This window comes from Rhinichthys klamathensis, unplaced genomic scaffold, assembly GCF_029890125.1.
Source record: "Rhinichthys klamathensis goyatoka isolate OS25496 unplaced genomic scaffold, OSU_Roscu_1.1 h1tg000961l_1, whole genome shotgun sequence".
Taxonomy (NCBI): domain Eukaryota; kingdom Metazoa; phylum Chordata; class Actinopteri; order Cypriniformes; family Leuciscidae; genus Rhinichthys; species Rhinichthys klamathensis.
The window spans coordinates 29-16,647 of record NW_026607279.1 but is presented as its reverse complement, the minus strand read 5'-3'; positions in this window follow the sequence as shown (position 1 = coordinate 16,647).

The window sequence follows — 16,619 nt, the reverse complement described above, 5'->3', positions numbered from 1 at the left end:
TGCCATTTGTTACACGTACATGGCATTTGGTAGCAATAGCCAATAAGTACCTTAATGGAGACTACAATTAGGCAAGGTTATGCATGATTATACGGTATGTTTTCTTCTGTAATTAAGAAACATTACATTTTGAGACCAAGCAATTTTGCACTGATATCCACCCTTTGCCATTATCATCAGTAAGGAACATGTCATGCTTTTCCTTGCATTGCATTTCTTTATACATCCTCTCAAGCCATTAGTGTTATCAGGGAAAAGCTATATCAGAAGATTTGACATTAACAGTATAACAGATAATCTTATATTAAACCATTATTCAAACTATGAAATAATGATTGCTGTCAAATATTTAATTCATAGTGGCTTTTGTGTTTCCATATATGTGTATGGACAGTATATATATATATATATATATTTTAAGGTAACAGTATAAGATCTGCTATTGCTTTAGGCAAGTCTCTGCTTCCTATTATTTGGGTTATGCAATTAAGTAGGCCTATTATAGTTCAAACCCATACAGAACAACAAAATATGTGAAAGTTATAAATAAGAGATCATTTACTTTCTGTGTCTTAGGCTGTTTCACATTTTTAAACGATAGTTTTGTTTGGAAGAGAGAAGTAGTGGATGAGTGGATTAAAGATTGCATATTGATCAAAAGGCTTCTTTCAAATGTCATTTGCGTTCACCCTGTGCACAATGTGTATTCATAAACCTTGCATTGGTATATGATTGATGTTGTCATAATTGTTTTTACAACTTCTTTAATCAAAAGGAGATGTCTTGCTTCTGTTTGTATTAAAGCAACCATTACAACAAAAGAATGTGCTGAAAACTGAACTGAACTGATATTAGTCTTATTTTAAGACAATCTTGGGGAACATTTGTGGTTGTGGTTACAGTTCAGAGGCAGAAGCAGCCAGCCAAATGTCTCAAGAAGTCTCCCTCTGGGCATTTTTTATGGTTCTCTGTGAGTTTATGCACCCATATCACCATTATGAATCCCGTAGCCAGTGAACTTTTAAAAAAAAAGATTATAGAGGGATATTTTCCTCATATTTAACACAAAAACATCCTGCTTTTTTCCCATGACTTCTGTCTTCTGAAAGAATATTTCTGTGATTGATCATGCTTTTTTCATTAATGATTTCTGACTAAATTTGAGTTGCAAGAAAGCAAAGAGGCCAGCCGCCGATGTTCTTCTATATCTGCAGGTAGACACTAATATAAGTACAAGACATTTTCCCTGATGCGATCACACCACCACTGTGTGGATCTGTTGCACTGCTCTTAATATTCACTCAAGTGTTTGTAATAAGATGCTTATTAAAAAAAATCAGCTGTTTTGTTGAGGATTATTGCAGCCGTATTTTTTTTTTCTGTTGAAGAAAGCAATACCCTTTACTAATATCCTATCTCAAGGCTGAATATTTCATTTCTGGTTTCTTCGCTGAACAATACTTCAAATAAATCTTAAAGCTATTATTTCACTGGCTGCAAATTGCACATCTTTAGAACAGAACTGATAAATGCCAGACTCCAAGGTCTAAGGGGGAAATCACTGAGAATGAATTGTATCCGCCAATTGTGTTTATTTGCACATGATGTCTGCATTGTTTGAAAGAAATTATGCAGTTCATGAAGAAACACCCTATCCATCCATCCATCCATTCTTTCTATCAATTGTTCATCTATCTATCCATCCATCATCTATTCTTTCTGTCAGTTGTTCTCATCCATCCATCCATCCATTCTTTCTGTCAATTTGTCTCCATCCATCCATCTTTCTATTAATTGTTCTCAATCCATTCATCATCTATTCTTTCTGTCAGTTGTTCTCATCCATCCATCCATTCTTTCTATTAATTGTTCTCAATCCATTCATCATCTATTCTTTCTGTCAATTGTTCTCCATCCATCCATCCATCCATCAATCCTTTCTGTCAATTGTTCTCCATCCATCCATCCATCCATCCATCCTTTCTGTCAATTGTTCTCCATCCACCCATCCATCCATCCTTTCTGTCAATTGTTCTCCATCATCTATTCTTTCTGTTAATTGTTCTCCATCCATCTATTCGTCATCTATTCATCTGTCAATTGTTCTCCATCCATTCATTCGTTCTTTCTGTCAATTGTTCTCCATCCATCCATCATCTATTCTTTCTGTCAATTATTGTCATCCATCCATCCATCCATCCAATAACATATTTCATCATCATTTAATGAATAACTAATGCACGACTGCTAAATCATCCTTTAAAATATAAAGTTTACAGTCAATGAAAAGCAGTGCAACTGTTTTGAGAAAATTGTAATTTGCCTAAAGCTTATGCCTTTATCCATTATAACAATGTAATTCTGTTACCTGTGTGAAATGTCATTACAGTATTTAAATGAGTTGTTTAGCATAATGCTCCTTTGACTCGTTCGGGACAGATGAGGCTGTAGGCTGATGATTGAATCTCTGTCCATGGTACTGAAGATCACTTTGTAGTCCAGCAATCCTCCAGATTGATTCGGCAGCTCTCCGCAGGTGCAGAACCACAGTCTGACTCTCATTAACTGATAGCAGCTGAGATGGAAATATCAGCAGGGAAAAAGTGAATCAGTGCTGAGCCCAGAGACTGTCACACAGAGGCCAGAGCCCTGCGGATATTAGATGTAAAGGCCTGCATGGTCTTGCTGGGGCACAGTGTAAGTTGTTACTGCCACTGACCACCACTTCTTTCCAGAGGATGAAATAGCAAAGTAGAACAGCAAAGCCGATAAGACTCTGAAGTTTCTGAAGTTGACAGAAGTACAATGAAACACCTCAGAGATCTGCTAAAAGTGATTTCTGGTATTAGGTCAGATGCAGAGCTAAGTCAAGGCACTGCATGTTTTTCATTACTAGTCTAATAAAAGTACCTACTTGTATTTATTATAGCACTTCTGTGGGTCAAAAAAAGCAATGCCATAGACTCCAGGTTCTTGGTTTTAAATACAATGCAATGCACTGTTAGCTGCTTTGGGTGGAAGTCATTTTCAAAGTCAGAAATGTAAATAAATTGACCCAATTTACTTTGTCAAAAGGATATAGTTTACAGAAAAAAATGACATAAATGAAAATCTCTCTGAGCATTATCTCAATTTTAAAATGATAAAAAAATAAAATAATTGTCCTTCAGTTCAAATGGACTATTTCATCTATTCATTTAATTGTTGTTCTTAAGACTCAGCTCATGCCTCAGACGACTTCCCCACAATAGGGTGGAGGGAATCTAATCATAGGAGCTCACTGCTTCCGTTTATCAGGCCTGGAGGGGACCTGCTCCTTTGCATATTCATAATGCTGTTCTCCATTGTTATGAGGACTTAAGAGATGAGCTACAGCATATAGCACTGGGAGCACAGCCCTGTTCAACAACCAAATAAACAGCATTCAGAGAAACTGCTAATAACCCACAGAATCAGGTCAAGCTCAAGACGTCCGAGCTGAAAACCTCTTACGATATAAGATCTAATTACAGCATGACCCATTAACATTTTGGTGACTACAAATATTCAACATAAATGTGATGCGTTCTTGAAGATCTAAGGGTCAGTGGGAACTCATTAGTTGATCTCAATGGCTTTTCATTCATTTACGTATTTTCAGATAGAAACTTTTAAAGGATATCTGACAGTGAATTTCAAAAAAGCCTTGAGACTAATTATGTTTTTTTTTTACTTTGTTGGATTTGCCTTTAATCAGCTGAGATGTGCTTGACCGTCACGTCAAAGTTTTAGTCATTAGTCTTTGCAATGACTGATTTATAAAAGTCTTCCATGAAGGCTTTAAATAGAGATGATGTTTTAGTTTTGAGAACTAGAGGTTTTTTGAAAACCGCATCTTTTCATGTTTTCCATGAATAACAAAAATGCAGCCATGTTTTCAAGTGTTTATTCTTCTTTTTTTTCCCCCCACTGTCTAATTTTCCATCCACCTTGCAATTTAGAGACACTGCCTTCTTATCCGCCCGCTGAAAGAGAGCCTCTGATGGAGCTAGATTGGATGTAATGACATCTGTTCATCTGAATCCCGTAGACCAATCATAAGGTTTAAAGAAGAGGTGGACGGCACATTATAGGGGTGTCAGAGCTGTTAGTGTTAACACACAGAATGGCAAACTCCTGTTAGAGCCAACAGCCAGGCATTACAGACAGATGCCCTGCTCCCAGAGGAGGTCATTATTGCTCTGGCTGAGCTAGACTCACTGCAAGGAGGAAGTTTCGTGTACGGCACTCCTCTGAATGAAGTTGCAGACGAGTGGCTGACGAAAAACTGGAGTGATGTAGATAGAGCACAAAAATAATGGATTATCATGATGTTAAATTTCCTGGAGGAATGTCGGATGATATATCTAGATGGGTTTGAAATGTGATAAATCCAGCTGACAGAGTAGTCCTGACCTTAAGGCATTAGAATATGACAGCAACTAATGGTGAAATTTGACAGACCACAGAGGAATATTGTTGGACTTGAAACACCTGCAGCATAATGCACCTTTTTCCCAGTCTAAGCACATCACTTTCCAGAACATTTCAATGACTGTTTCCTGCACTGAGAAGCTCCAGACGTTTTAATAATTTAACTCACTATTATTAAAGATGAAGATGTTGCCTGTGTAGCTTAATTAAACATGATTTGTTGTTTATTTTTAAAGGATTAACATTTTAACACACATCACTGTTATTTTGAATCACTTACAGCAATTAAATGGCTAATCACTTTTTTAGTAAAACAAAATTCAAATAATCTTAACTTGAAATGAAATGACTGGAAGTTTGCAGAAGTCTATATATTGTTTTAATACTAATTCTTTAAAAAAAATCCCCCTGTAGTCAATAATATTATCCCTTAAAACACCAAAATGACATATTTAAACGTTTTTTTTTTCCATGAAAAAAAACAAAACTTCTTAAAATAGCTTGAATGTAACTCTACACCCTTGCCTCACTCATCCCAAGGCGTAATATACTGACTCTTTTGCCAAAGCGTCTATATATCCCACGCACATGGCACCCTTTAGCGTCATATGAGACGCAGATATATGGCGCCTCCTAGTGGTCTAACCCTAACACTACCCCAGACCTAAACCTACCCAAAACCGAAGCGTGTTATATTGACGCTAAAGGGTGCCATATGCGTTGGATATAGACGCTTTGGCAAAAGAGTCAATATATTACGCTTTGGGATGAGAATGCGTTGAGTATACGGGGTTCCACTCTATACTAAATTAGGCTCCGCCTCCACTCACTCACACCAGCTCAGAGATCCACTCGTTGACGATCACACATTGACACGATTGGTTACAAGGTAGTTTCTGACGTCAGAAACACCAGCGTTTTCCAATCGCGTTTTTGAGACTGTCATTGGTTCACTGCAGTTTTAAGGAGAAAATACTCAGCAATGGTGTTGACTTGAATTTGCACATGGTTTGTCTTAAAGCATATTAAAAAACACTTTATTTATTTATTTATTTATTTATTTAAAGTTTTGAAATTATATTAACAAACACAAATGCATAAAACAGTCAGGACAACAAAAGACGCATTAACACACAACGTTGAGAAAAACAAAAACAAAAAAAACAAAACATCTGGATTGCCTCAGTCAGCAAATATCTGCAAAATAATTATTGAAAATATAAACATAAATTACAATATTCACAATTGTTTTATAAATCAGTTAATTCACCACAGGAGAAGAAAATAAAAATAAATAAATAGAGGGGGAGGCTTACAGAATATATCATTGTTAAACTTCCAAAAGTCTCAAGAGGTCCCCATGTGGCTTCAAATCTTTTCTGTGAGCAGAGCTCACCAAAATGTAACTGTTCCATTTGGATAATATAAAGCATCTCATTTAACCATCTCTGGAAACAAGGGGCTTGTGAAGTTTTCCAAATGAGGAGTATTACTTTTTTGGCTGCAATCAAGCCTTCCATTTGAGCATGCTGAAGAGTATGAGGGATAGTATCCATTACATCAGAATAGCCAAAAATTGCCAGATTGTGGTCAGGTTGAATGTTAATTCTGTATGCGCTTGAAAACAATTAAAAAATGTTAGACCAGAAATCATACAAATTAGGGCAAAACCAAAATAAATGTGGTTTATCTAATATATATCTAATTTATATCTCGAATTTACAGAACAGCTCTTAATTCTCGACAGGAATTCTTCCTAGATCTCATCAGACCCTTCATCGTTCAGTTCAGTAGACCAGACTACTTTAAGGTGGTTGGTGCATATAGATGTTGCAAAAGCATGAACAAAACAAGATACCAAATGTCTGCTTTCAGGATTAGAAGATAAAAGATTGTGAAAAGTATGGTTTTCAGGTTTATTTATAAACTGTGGAATATTTTTCTTTACATAATTTCTAATTTGCAAGTAACGGAAGAAGTCAGACTGTGGGAGTGCAAACTTACTTTTAAGTTGTGAAAAAGACGCAAATTGATCATCTATATAGAGATCTCCTGTACAGCATAAACCTTTTCTCCTCCATCCTGAAAAAGCTCCATCAATCTGAGAAGGCTCAAATGAAGGATTGCATGATATTGGAGTATTGAGTGAGACCTTTTGTGATTTATAGAATTCATTTATCTGCTTTAAAATCCTTAAAGGGGTCATATAATGCCATTTTCATACAAGTTAATGTGATTCTTTAGGGTCTAAATGAAAAGTTTGTAATATGCTTTAATTAAAAATTCTCATTAGTATTGTAAGAAAACACTAATTTTACCTGGTCAAAAACAGCTCTGTTTTCAGCACGCCGGTTTCAGTGCATATGCCTTTAAATGATAATGAGCTTTGGTCACTCCGCCCCTCTGTTCTGCGGGCGTTTCGACACAAAGCACGGAGTGTTGCCTTGACAACAGTTGAGGGTATATTTTGGAGAAAGAATGGCAGCGGGAGTCTCTGAGGACACATCTGTGCAATCGTATCAGTTTGAACCGGAGTCGGACCCAGAACAAGATGATGGCCGCAAAGAAGTTCAACAATTAAGGCTCGAACAGGACGTTTCTGAATGGTTGGTTAACATAATGTCACTTTGATCTATCTTTGTATGTAGTGGCAGGGTAACGTTACTTAGTGAGATGCACGAACGCTATGTGTTTACTGATGTATACGTACTCAGTTTGTAATAACACAATAACCACAACGCGTTGTTCATTATAAACGTGGGATTAGGAATTATATTGAGAACGTCGTATAGAAAACATGCCGTAATGTACCCTGAGTGTAAACCTTAGCCGCATTCATCGTGAAGCGTACAAGCGATTTGCAAAGATTAATATAAAATATACTGTTATGTGGGTGCAGATTGACGAACCCAAAAGCAGACAGAATGCTCTTCACACAATTTATTGAAGACAAAGGGGAACACAAAGCCCACGAGGGGGCAAAACAAGACGGGACTCTGGTGACTAACTAGACAACAACACTGACAAAATACTAGAAAACAAACACTTCGAGAGATACTAACAATGACTAGACCTACAATGACTTTCAATGACAAGATACTCACAAGTAACGTTTGGCAATGAACCGACACAAGACAGCAAACACAAGGGAATTAAATAAGGAGACTAATCAAGACATAACAGGTGACACGGGTGAAGCAATAAAGACTGAATCAGGATAACAAGGGGGCGGGGTTAAGAGACAAGACAAGCACATGGCCATGACAATTGGCCATGCGCTTGTACACAAAACATGAGTCTGTCATGGTCCTGCCACAACACTAGGAAGATACACAGATAAGAAGGCAGAACCATGACAGAATCCCCTCCCTAAGGAGCGGATACCAGACGCTCCTCAGAGAGACCACAAAACAAGACGGACTAGGACATAGACATGAACCAACAAAGCATGACAAATAACATCAAGCATGAGACAAGACCGACTGAGATAGGGACAAGAACCAGCAAAACATAACAAATAACATCAAAGGCATACAAGAATACACAATCATAGGGTCCGGGTGAAACATAAGAAACATCAAACATGGCAGGGGAGGTGGAGGAATAACAGAGTTCATGGGGGGTGGTCCAGGGTGGATGGGAGGACTGGGGGTCTTGGGTCCACGGGATGAGGGCTGAGGACAAGAACTCAGGGCAGGTCTGGAGGAAGACACACGAGGACGAGACTTTGGCGAAACAGTCCGGGGTTTCGTGGTGACAGGGGGAACAGTCCGGGGACTAGTGACGACAGGGACAAACGGGGAAACAGTCCGGGGGCTGGTGGAGACAGGGACGAACGGGGGAACAGTCGGGGATTCTGCAGCAATAGACTCAGACACAGAGGACACAGAGGACACAGAGGATGAGGTAACGGGACTTCTGACGGGGGACATGGCAGGTGACAGGGCAGGACTGGGAGCGGCGCTCACGGCGACCGGCTCGGGTGCAGCGCTCACAGGGACAGGCTTGGATGCGGAGGACAAGGCAGGACAGACAGGGGGTTCAAGAATCGCGACAAGACGGGACAGGTAATTAGAAAGGGCCTTGGCCGCAATGATGACCGGCATCTCCTGATGAGCAGAAACAGCTTGCAGAACATCTTTAGCGGCTAGATCGGCCGCAACTCTCTCCGCAGATCCTGGAACAGCGCTTGCAGGAGCGGGCTCTGGAACAGCGCTTGCAGGAGCGGGCTCTGGAACAGCGCTTGCAGGAGCGGGCTCTGGAACAGCGCTTGCAGGAGCGGGCTCTGGAACAGACGGAGGGCAAGAGACTCCCCTCTTCCTCTTCTTCCTGGGTCGCGGAGCAGAGGCCGTAGCCGGGCTTGTGACCAGTTGAGGCTGTACAGCAGGGACTGCAGTCTCAGCGGAAGAGGACTCCGAAGTCGACTCCCACGACAGCCGTCTCTCTCGTTTGCCACGGAGATCAGCGGGTGCAGATGATGCCTCGGGTGTCGAAGTGGGACGAGTCTGGTCTCCAAGCGTCACGACGCCTAACATACGACCCTCCGGGATCACCGGCAGACAGGCAGGAGGTGAAGACACGATGGGACCCTGCGGCTCCTTACGAGACAAACAGTCCACCATGTCCCGGAACGGGCGGTGGACCAGCCTCTCCCGTTCAGCCAGAGGAGGCAGAGCGTTGAGACCCGCGATGAGGTAACGGTTGACAAGGATCTCAGGTAAGAAAAACCTCCTTGCTTCCACGGCCTGAGCATATCTCCTCAGAGACCTCTCTCCCTGGGGAGGGAAAGGAAGCTTGCCCAACTTGCTGTCGGTGATAGCTGACTGCCACCATAATTCCTGGTCAGCTGACTGTCGCTTAAGCAGGGAGGACATACTGTCTGCTGGGTTCAGTTCTGATCGGTTCATTCTGTTATGTGGGTGCAGATTGACGAACCCAAAAGCAGACAGAATGCTCTTCACACAATTTATTGAAGACAAAAAGGGGAAAACAAAGCCCACGAGGGGGCAAAACAAGACGGGACTCTGGTGACTAACTAGACAACAACACTGACAAAATACTAGAAAACAAACAACACTTCGAGAGATACTAACAATGACTAGACCTACAATGACTTTCAATGACAAGATTTTCACAAGATACTCACAAGTGACGTTTGGCAATGAACCGACACAAGACAGCAAACACAAGGGGATTAAATAAGGAGACTAATCAAGACATAACAGGTGACACGGGTGAAGCAATAAAGACTGAATCAGGATAACAAGGGGGCGGGGTTAAGAGACAAGACAACACAAGCACATGGCCATGACAATTGGCCATGCGCTTGTACACAAAACATGAGTCTGTCATGGTCCTGCCACAACACTAGGAAGATACACAGATAAGAAGGCAGAACCATGACAATATACAATTTTACACTCACTTCTTCTGGAGGTGCAGCAGGGACATGAATAGTTGGTACCGATTCTTTTTTCAGGAGCAGCTTCTTAGCAAAACCAGCTTTATACTGACCCTCGTTTATAAAGCAGTCTGGTGAGAAATGATTCGCGAATCGCGCAAACATGAAAGCAGTGGCGTTGCTCGTGGGGAATATTCCCTTCGAAAACAAAACTCAGCCACTGCGTCTTCAGCGTTTCGGATTTAGGAACATCAAAATGACTGTGTTCGTTATTACACCCAAGAACAGAACACCACAATCGCTTAGACGCCATTCTGCTCCAGCGTATCAACAATAGCGGATTATGATGACAGCTCGCTCAGGGCGGGTCTGTGTTGAAACGCTGCTGTCAATCAACAATCGTGGGAGGGGCGTCCATTTTATTGACGTCACAAAAACGAACGGCTCAATTTGAGGCAGGGGAAAACATATAAGGAGATTAAAACAAAAACACTGGATAGATTTTTATCATTACATGATGGTTGTGTACAGGCACTGCCAACACACATTTCAGTACAATCAACTTGAAAAAGTGCATGTACCATTATATGACCCCTTTAAAGAATTTCTCAACACAAAATTATCACTTCCTATTTTGCCGATAGATTTACACTCTGTAAAAAGTAAAGTTGGGAGAGAGGACTCCGGCACTGACATAGCCTCCGCACGAACCCATAATGGGGAAATCTGCAGGTAGCATGTTGTCCAGGAAGCCCCTTTGCCAGAAAGTGAGAGCTCTGGCATTTGCTGCCCAATAATAATGCTTAAAAATAGGAAGGCCGAGGCCTCCACAATCAGTAGGTTTTTGCAAGTGGGCTTTTGCTATGCAATGTGTTTTATAGTTCCATACAACTCACAGAATAACTGAATCAAGTTGTTTAAAAAAGGTTGCCGGCAAATGAATAGGGAGATTTTAAAAGAGATATAGAAACTTAGGGAGAGTAACCATCGTTATCACATTCACACGGCCAATTAGTGATAAAGGAAGCAGTTTCCAGCTTTCGATGCTTAATTTGAGTTTGTTAATCATGTCTAAAAAATGTCATTTAAACAAATATTTAAGGTTCTTTGGAATTTTCAGGCCAAGATATGTAAAGTGATCCTCCACAATTTTAAATGGTATACTGTTCAAAAAGGTATCATAATAAAATCATAAAGGGCATAAATTCACTTTTACTCCAATTCACAGGGTGACTTTAATGCAAACATTACAGTGAAATATTCCCTTTTTAAGCTGTCTTTAAATATGGCCCTAAAGAAAGAGGTAAAACTCAATTTAAACAGGAATCCAAATTTGTCTTTATTCTCTCATGACCACTGTGGTAAACTAGTAGTTTGTGAGTCTGGGAGAGATATCATGTCCCATGGGATACAGAAGTTCACTACAGAGCCAACCAATTATGTAGCTTAAACTTTGGCTGAATACAAATGCAGCCTGTTCTTTGCAGCCACTGACTGCTGAAGCCCTTCAACATTGTGCAAACTGACAGCCTGTCAGTTTTTGCTGTATCCTTAAACAAAAAGTAGGCTACAGCTACAGATTCCTCCATACAGTAGTTTCCATCCTTCATCTCAATTCTTGAGAGTTTTGTTTGTCTTTTTGTTTGTTTTTCTTTTTTTTTATATTGTGCCTAATGTAATATGTAGTTGCCAAGTATACGTTTGTGATTACTTGCCAAAATCAAACTGACTTCAAACATCTCATTGTGTCCATAATAATATATGTGCGGGTGTATTTTTCAGTGCATGACAGTTGGAGCTCTCTGTGGTGGTCTTAATTGCATCTTGCCGTCATACAGTGGTTATCAGAGGGGCCTATGACAGCGGTGTATTCCACAGGGAGTGCTAATCACCTGACTGATAGAACAGCTCTGCGTGCATCTGTCTTCCCCTTGTTGTAACGTGATGATAAAGCATTAGGCAGCCTTTCATGTCTGCAGCATCTTAATCTGGCTCTCATCTTGCGTGAGCTTGCGTCTCAAATGTTTATTTCTAATGCCTGTGTCATATGTTCAGAGCAAATAGTCCGATTCAAATGTCAATATTTGGGATTTTAAGTGAAAACAATTAGAATTAAACAGAGTGCGAATTACTCCATCATAATTGGGGGGTACTGCTCCTTCACTTCTTCTATGACCATCATGGTCATAGATCTCATAGTTCTCTAATGATGCACAATATATTGGTGTCATATCTTTTTGTATGTATTTATTGGTGATATTGTTTATTTATCAGTTATTGGCCATATCACAACAATAAATTATTATCAGCCTATCAGTAGCGGTCAGAGTGTTAAAGTGATAGTTCTTCCAAAAATGAAAATTCTGTCATTAATTACTCACCCTCATGTCGTTCCAAACCCTTAAGACTTTCGTTCATCTTTAGAACACAAATTAAGATTAAATCTGATAGCTTTCTGTTCCAGACGGTTACGCAACTACCACTTTGATGCTTCAAAAAGTTCATAAAGAGATCGTAAAACTAATACATATGAATTCAGCGGTTTAGTCCAAATTTTCTAAAGAGACTCGATCGCTTTATATGATGAACAGATTAAATTTAGGATTTTATTTACTTATAAACATTCTTCAACTCACATATCAGTTGTGATAAATGGAAGCTCAAGCATATTCACTTGACGTGCGAGAAACAATGAGGTTCATTCTCGTGTTACGCATGCAGCACGTTTGAGCTTCGGTTTATGTTCGCTCGTCAGTGTTTACATGTGAATAAAAGCCTAAGTTCAATCTGTTCATCTGTAGAGACTTTAAGGATGAACCAAACACAAATTAATCTTTCTAATCTCTCATGGGATTCATTCAAATGTGATTCAGCATTTCGGATCTGAATACCACATTCCAAAGTCACAAGACTGGCTCCAAATTGTCTAGAAAACCCCCCAGAGAAGTCTTTTATGGCCCCGCAGGCATCAGAGATAAGCCTAAACAGGAAGAACGTTGTCACTGTTTCATCCTTAAGCAAGACAAAGCTGCTCAGAAATGGTGAAACGAGGCCTGACCACCAAGGGGCCTGACCACCTTTGACCTCCCTCAGCATCACCACTGCTGAGCAGGACAGCGATGTAAGACAGACCACGCTTCCATGGAACGTGAGAGACTTACACAGACTTTACATATCAAACCCATTAAAACTCACGCAGAACAATGCTCCGTGGACTTAATCAAACATCATAATTCTTGTTGTTCCTACAATTCATGTTTGTATTATGCGTAGATCACATATAAATCATGTAATTGTGATATAACTGTGTGTATGGATGAAAGGGTATCGTGCTTCCAATCAAAAGAATCGTATGCCCTTAATTCAAAAGATGGCTTGTTTGAGATCTGTGTAAAATGTTTTGTATGATTATAATAATCTATAATGTTTAAACTGGGGTCTCTTGTTTCTCTGCTAAGTGCTGGAACCCAAGCAGATCCCAGATAACGATAAGTAGGAACGATCCACCTCCTAAAATGATGCCATTGTCTCATTGGTCAGAATTCTCCAAAAGAGGTTGGACTAACGTTTAAGTTAAAGACCCGAACAAAGGAGTTAGTAGTTGAAAAAGAAATTCGGTTCAGAGAGCAGTTCGGGGTTGCCGTTCGGTTTTGAGTTCGGTTCGGTGTTGAATTAAGTTTTGCGCCTCTCTCTAGCAACAGCAAGAGAGTGTTCCTGTTCGTGCTTCTCTCTGAAAACAACAAAGAGCGTGTTCGCACGCTTCTACATCGACCAGACCAAATTAGACCAGCAGACAAATAACCCATCAAGATCGGGGTTGAAACAGCTCATTCAAGCCATCTAACTCGTCTTACTTTCATTTCTTCCTTTATTTTCTTTTTTTCATAAAAGTCTCGGTTCAACGTTAAGTTGCTGCGAAGTTCGTTTAAACGTCTCTCCTGCAACGCGCTTCGAACTGTAAAGACTCTTATTCGCCTGCCAATTACACGTGACCGGCTGTTCAGAAACTTCCATCCAGGCACTTCAAAGACAACCAGCCACACGGACCCGGTCGGGAAACCCCTTTGACGAAGCACCGCAAAAAGGGAACTCCCTAAGCAACGCAAAGACAAGCAAGTAGCAGCTACTCCAGACTCTTAACTGAACTAGTGCTTTAAATGTAAATTGAATAACCTGTCTAAGAAACGAAGGTTTAAATTAATGCTTGGTGGTTCGTTCAGGTCATGTCTTACCAAGTGCATCTCACTCTGAAAACTCACTCTTTCTCTCTCCTCCTCAGCGCCTTGTATGAATGTGTGTGTGTGATTGTGTTTAGACCTTAGTTATGTGTTTAGAATAGTTAATAAAGTCGTCAATATATTTGAAAAGATATTTGCCTTGTGTTGTGCTTGCACATTTAATGTCTTGTACTGTCGATCTAAAGTTACCTTGCTAATACATAGTGTTTTACTATAGATTGGATATTCATATCTGTTGCCAAGGTTATAATTACGGCCCGTTCAAATGAACTCTAAACGAGTCATTTGCTCGGTTCCATAGTGATTCGGTCAAGATTCATTGCAAATCGATGAATCATTCCTTTTGAGCTAAATTGGCCTTCCGGCCCCCCTTAAATACATTTTATGTATATTATTATTGTGTGATTCGTTACACATCATATAAAGCGATCGTGTTTCTTCCGGAAATTTGGACTAAACCGCTTGATTCATATGGATTAGTTTAACGGTCTCTTTATCAACTTTTTGAAGCGTCAAAGTGTCAGTTGTGTTGCTGTCTATAGAGGGACAGATTTCATCAAAAAGATCTTCAAAAAGTCTTACAGGTTTGGAATGACATTAGGGTGAGTAATTAATGACAGAATGGTCATTTTTGGGTGAACTACCAATTTAATATTGGTGCATCTCTAATTAGAATGATTTTCTGTTGGTCTGAGTGTATTTTATTAGCTGAGGTATCTTATTGATATAAGATAGTGGTTTTTTTCTTCGTATAACATGAATGCTTTTGAAAATAAACTGAAAAACAAATCTTTTAAAAAGGTCACATTGACAGATTGCACTTATATGTCATGTTTACCCAGGCAAACTCAATAATGCGCCCAACATCAACAACGCGATGATTACTTAGAGCTCAGACTAAGCATTGACAAAGTGCATTAGTACATTTTTGAAACACTCATTTCATTTCAAAATGAGAAGAGGGTTGAGAAGGAAGTCAAACAGATATGGAATCAAGACCCTGTTCCTCTGGGCACCATTCCAAAAAAGTTATATTGCCGCTCACTGCTTACCAACCATGCACAGTGCCTCTTTTGACTTTAAATGATTGTGGGTTATTCGGTGAACGTGACAAATGGCCTGGACTGAAACTGGGTCCCTGAAACACATAATGGGGGGCTACGGTGGCACAGAGGAATGAACAGAGGTGCCTTTGACTGTTGACCCTGACAGCACAGGGTAATAGAGGTGGAGACGGTCGCGCCGAGGAAAGATAGCCCAGACTACACCTCTGTCGAATGAAATAAAATTAAAGAAAAAAAAAATCACAAAGTGTTGTGCAACATGCTATATTTTGTCTGTACTCTCGGAGTACGGATGACTTCATCGACGCCAGCTGCAAATAGAGGCAAACTAGATGTCAGTCATGGAAAATGAGTATTGATTTACTATTAAAATCAATATTACACACATAAACATGTAATTGAATGTCTAGGGGTGTTGGCTTCATAATCGTCAGCATAAACTGCTACATCAATCAATCGTGATGAAATGCAGGGATGTTTTCGCAAACCAATCAACCTCCTGTGTCGATAAGTCACACAGCTTGTATATTTTCTTGCAGGTTTAAGAAACATCAGTGGACGTTATAGATAATCTGATATTTTTCGTGAATTTCCTACTTAGGAAAGACAAAGGGTCAGCCCAGTTCACGTGGCAAACTGAGTCAATTTAAAAGCAGATCACTAGAGGGGACCAAACAATGGCAAGCAATCTCAAATCGTCATTCTCTGGGTTGAGGGAGTTATCGCGCACAGAAATTATGACCAGTAATAACATTCACAGACAGACAGAGCCCAACACACACACACACACACATCACTGTGTTAGCTTTCGATTACGCTGCTTACTAATGGTGTTTGTTTGGAGGTGATTGATATTTTACCGCCAGCTTTGACTTAATCGGAAAGAGTAGAGCTCCAGGTAATGTGGTGTATACTGATAATGATTCATACACTAGAGCTGTCAATCAGGAAGTAACTTAAATAAAGAGGTCTGTTTGAGTGTTTTCATGGCCTGTTTTTGCTTTGCCCTTCAAGTCATACAGCAGGTTCATTTCTGTTTAATGCAATGCATATACTCATATTCTGCTTTTATTTTCTGTTTGGGGTTGACCAAACTCAGAAATTATCCCCCTTTCGGTTTCCGGGTTGTCATTTTAATTGAACTGGCAATGTATCACAGAAGTTGAATCGGAATTCGAATAGAAATGGGAACTGAATTATAAGTCAACAGGTAATGGTATTCGTTTCTAATTCAATCTGATCATTTTAATTACCTTCTTAAATTTGAATTACAATTTTGCATCCTGTTCGCTATCCTTCAGTTGAAATTAAACTCCAGTTCCAGCACTGAACTGCAATTTAGTAAACATTTTCTTTTTAGTTCTGAATGGTGCACCACCCTATTTTCGATGAGAGGAAGCCAGTCCATGAGCACTTTGCTTCAAATTCTCACCAGGATGTTTTTTTATATCTGAGTATAAAAGC